This window comes from Cebus imitator, unplaced genomic scaffold (assembly GCF_001604975.1).
Source record: "Cebus imitator isolate Cc_AM_T3 unplaced genomic scaffold, Cebus_imitator-1.0 Scaffold50, whole genome shotgun sequence".
Lineage (NCBI taxonomy): Eukaryota > Metazoa > Chordata > Mammalia > Primates > Cebidae > Cebus > Cebus imitator.
This window is the reverse complement of record NW_016107365.1, coordinates 4,580,913-4,585,953: the sequence shown is the minus strand read 5'-3', so window position 1 is coordinate 4,585,953 and position 5,041 is coordinate 4,580,913. Positions and strand designations below refer to the sequence as shown.

General features: G+C 43.0%; 1 pseudogene; it reads left to right on the top strand.

Annotated features, from left to right (window-relative positions):
- The first annotated feature begins 1,533 nt into the window (after positions 1 to 1,533).
- Positions 1,534 to 2,027, top strand: LOC108303654 (annotated as a pseudogene).
- The last annotated feature ends 3,014 nt before the right edge of the window (positions 2,028 to 5,041 follow it).

Here is a 5,041-nt window from a genome sequence, read left to right as displayed (position 1 = left end):
AAAAGAGGTTTAATTGGTACACAGTTCTGCAGGCTGTACAAGAAGCATGGCACCGGCATCTGCTCAGCTCCTGGGGAGGCCTTAAGGAGCTTTTACTAATGGTGGAAGGCAAAGTAGGAGCAGGCATCTCCCAGGGCAAAGCAGAAGCAAGAGAGCGAGTGGGGTCAGGGGGAGGTGCTGCACACTTAATCAGATCGCACGAGAACTCACTCCCTACTGCAAGGACAGCACCAAGCCATGAGGGATTCTCCCCCTGACCTGAACACCTCCCCCCGCAGCTCCCACCTCCGACATTGGGGATTATATTTCAACATAAGATTTAGAGGGGATGCACATCAAAACTATATTGCTGGTATCACTGTTAATGTGTTAATAAGGCCACATGCCTTAATAGAGCAAAGGCAAAACAATACAAGAAATCATAAGCTGTGGGAAATTTGCTGCTCCTATTTTTAAAAATTCCTGTTCAAATATCCATACTGGTAAAAGCTAAGTGTACAGACAACCTATAGGGTGGGTTGATATCATCACTCTATTAGAAATATGTGGAGGAGAAGGAAAATAGAAATAGAAATTTAGAGAAGGACTGTTGCCTTTAACAGATGAGTAGTGAGGAATATTCTCTATGTATTCAGATACTCTTCATTTCATAAAGATATTTATATATTCATACCGGTTGCTTTTTTGTAAAACATTTCATATTCCCTGCATTCTTTGGTATTGCTTTTTTGATTATGTAATAATTCTTAAGTTGATAGTCAAGTTCATGTTACATACTTACTTAAAATCCTATGTATCCCTAGATCCCTAATTAGAATTTGTAAAAAACAAAACCATTTTTAAAATTTTCCTTTCCCCCGTAACCATAGATACATCTTCAAGGAGATAAATCTAAATTGTACAAGGAGAAGGATCTTTGACTATTTTGTGTCGTGATATAGTGCTAGCATCTACGACAGAACTTAACGCATAGTCAACAATCACATACACTATCAGCAAGCGAATGCTTTTGAGAAAGCTGCCTGGTTGTTTACTTTCTATTAGTCCATCCCTACTTTCCAATTGTTGTTTATTTAATCTTTGTAGATCCACAAGTGTTTTCTTTTCACTATCTAAATCCGTTTCAAGAATTGTCTTGGTGTGTGCATGCTTTTGGAATTCATATTTGAAAATCTTTGCATTTGAAAGCGAATTTTAACAGTTATCTGGTTGTCATTTGAATTGATTTCAACGTCTCACTTTTTTTTCTTCCTACTCTGACTTTTCCAGTCTGGAGTTCTTGATTTTGAGTCATTGCTCTGGTGGTTGGAATATGTATTTGAGTGATATTTTCAGTAAGAATCTGTGAATGGTGGATTTTCAAAGTCCTTACATATTTGAGATTTCTTCTATAATGGTCTTCAAATAATTTTGCTTGAATAATTTCTAAAAGAATTTGATAAAACAACATCCATCTCATTCATGTTTTAATTGACAGCTGAAAGTTTATATCACGCCACAGCCACCATTAGAGAGCAGCAGCTGTCTGCAGCCATGGCTCTGCGCTACCCCATGGCGGTGGGCCTCGACAAGGGCCACAAGGTGACCAAGAATGTGAGCAAGCCCAGGCACAGCTGCAGTCACGGGCGGCCAACCAAAGACACCCCAAGTTCGTGCAGAACATGATCCAAGAAGTGTGTGGCTTTGCCCGGTATGAGCAGCGTGCCATGGAGTTACTGAAGGTCTCCAAGGACAAACAGGCCCTCAAGATCATCAAGAAAAGGGTGGTGGGCCGGGCGCGGTGGCTCATGCCTGTACTCCAAGCACTTTGGAGGCCAAGGCGGGTGGATCACCTGAGGTCGGGAGTTCAAGACCAGCCTGACTAACATGGCGAAACCCCGTCTTTAAAAAAAATCAATCAATCAATAATAAATAAATAAATAAATAAAAAGAAAAGGGTGGGGACGCACATCTGAGCCAAGAGGAAGCGGGAGGAGCTGAGGAATGTCCTGGCAGCTATGAGGAAAGCCACTGCCAAGAAGGACTGAGCCTCGTGCCCTGCCCTCTCCCCAAAGTAACAAATAGCTTAAGAAGGCTGGGTGCAGTGGTTCACGCCTGCAATCCCAGGACTTTAGGAGGCCGAGGAGAGCGGATCATGAGGTCAGGAGTTGGAGACCATCCTGGCCAACAAGGTGAAACCCTGTCTCTACTAAAAATACAAAAATCAGCCGGGGATGGTGGCGCGTGCCTGTAGTCCCAGCTACTCGGGAAGCCGACGCAGGGGAATCTCTTGAACCGGGGAGGCGGCGGTTGTAGTGAGCCAAGGTCATGTCACTGCACTCCAGTCTGGTGACAGAGCAAGCCCTGTGTCAAAAAAAAAAAAAAGAATTGGAAGCCATCTGGCTGGCTGACACAGGACTTTTTTAAAACCTAGGCATTAGACTCATTTTTTTTTAAACAGACACAGCTATTTTAAACTGTCCTTTTGTTTTCTGCCTGCGATGTGACCCTTGTTCCCCAGGTGATGCACCATGGCATGATCCTTTTCGTTTTTCTTTCTTTCTTTTTTTGTTTTTTGAGACAGAGTTTTGCTCTTGTTGACCAGGCTGGAGTGCAATGGCACGATCTCAGCTCACTGCAGCTGCCACCTCCCAGGTTTAAGTGATTCTTTTGCCTCAGCCTCCTAAGTACTTGGGATTACAGGTGCCCGCCACCATGCCCAGTTAATTTTTTGTATTTTTAGAGGAGGCAGACTTTCGCCGTGTTAGCCGTGCTCCTGACCTCAGGTGATCCACCCACCTCAGCTTCCTAAAGTGCTGGGATTACAGGTGTAAGCCACCATGCCAGGCCGATCCGTTTCTTTTATCAAGTGGGAGGAGGGAGACTGTGAAAGAAGATGAGAGAAAGGGGGACCTGACTCCCACAGCCACAGTTGTATTTTAGGACAGAGTTGAGGATATACAAACTGATTTCCATCAAAATACCTGTTCCAAAGTAGCCCTTAGAAGTCTTCTCATTTTGAGGTTTAGATGCTGGTGTGCCTTAACAGCATTTCTGAAATATATCAATATATTAGTTCTATATTTGATGAAATATCTTGGTGGTATATTAAAGAATATCTGAATTTTTATAGCCTCATTTTTATTTGTATGGGTATCTTCTATTTATGGTCAACAATCCTGAAATTTGTTTCCTATTAAATGTTTTCTTCTTTTTTGTTTTTTAGAGACAGGGTCTTGCTATGTTGCCCAGGTTGGACTCAAACTCCCGGGCTCAAGGGATCCTCCTGCTTCAGCCTCTCTAATAACTGAAACTATAGGTATGTATCACCATGCCCAGCTACTAAACTCTTCCTTTTTAAATAGCAATGTTTCTTTTCAAAATAATTTTATTTATATAAAAAGATAAATCAATTTAAAATTTAAGTAGTAACTCAGATGATAAAAAGTTGCTAAGGTGTTACAGAAATGACTGAGCTTGAGAAATGTTAAAAACTATAAGATCCCATTCCACCCAAACACTGTGATTCTATTTTCTAGCAGTAGGTAGCTACAGTTTAGGGTTCTGAAGATTTAACCAACCTTGCATCTAGGAAAGAATCAACTCTAGTTCTTGGACATTGTGCTATTTATATTGAGGCAATGTAGTGTCCCATTCAGCATTGATATGACAAGGAAGTAGAATCATGTACATTAGACTAGATGACTATCATTTGTCTACGCAGCACCCCTCCTCCCTTCTAAGAAACTGGACTCTTCCTTTTGAGTAATTGTTCTTCCCTCCACTTCCACCATGGTAGTTCTAGCTCAGTGCTGCATCTTAGTTTGGGTTCCCCCAAAAGAAGTCCTTGAAAGGAGGATTTGGGTGCAAGTAGTATATTTGCAAGGTGATCTCGGATAACACTGTGAAGTAGTAGGGAAGTGAGAGAGGAAAGGGAAAAAAACCAATAGAGTGCATTATCAAGTGGGTTATTGCCAAGAGGAATTAGGGCTCAATCCTACTGGGCATCCTTTGAAAAACTCTAGAACAAGCCTAAGAATCATTCCACCAAGTGGTGAGGAGCTGGGGTAGTTATCACCAAAGGCCCAGCTGTCATTTGTTGAAGGATCCTGAAGGTGCCTTAACTCTGCACATCTGATCTGCTCCAAATACACTGAGCATGCTCCTGAATCAAGAAATGATTCAGGGACAGAGTCAGAGGAAGCTGTAGGTGGGTACAGCAACAATCTGTCACTGACTTCCAGGGTATACTTAAAGAGATATGGATATCAAGAGCACCTTCTGCAAGCTGCCAATCATAATCATAGCACCCCACCCTCTGCCAATGAATAATTGGTCTAGGCTGAGCATGCACTAAAATATGAGTCAATCCTAATCATTTTCTTAGGGTTTTTGTTGTTTTGTTTTGTTTTCTTTTGTTTTTGAAATTAGGTTCCCCTCTGTTGCCAGGCTAGAGTGCAGTGGTACAATCATGGCTCACCACAGCCTTGACCTCCCAGGCTCATGCAATATGCTTGCCTCAGCCTCCCAGCAGCTGGGATCACAGGCACACACTACCACACCTGGTTAATTTTTTTCATTTTTTTGTAGAGACGGGCTGACTGTGTTGCCTAGGCTGGTCTTGAACTCCTGACCTGAAGCAATCCTACCACCTCAGCCTCTGGGATTACAGGCATGAGCCACCATGCACTGCTTCTCCTAGATCTTTTTGAATTTGCACTGAGAGAAGCATGACAGATCCTCCCTGGTGTCAGCAATGGTAGATGTGACTCTGAGGGCTGCAGGCAGCTGGACTTCCAGTCCCATAAAGAAGAAGGAGATTAAGTTTTTCTTTTTTTGAGATGGAGTCTCACTCTGACACCCAGACTACAGTGCAGTGGCACGATCTCAGCCCACTGCAACCTCTGCCTCCCAGGTTCAAGCCATTCTCCTGCCTCAGCCTCCCAAGTAGCTGGGATTACAGGCACCTGACACCACACCCAGCTAATTTTTGTATTTTTTGTAGAGACAGGGTTTTGCCATGGTGGGCAGGCTGGTCTTGAACTCCTGACCTCAGGTGATC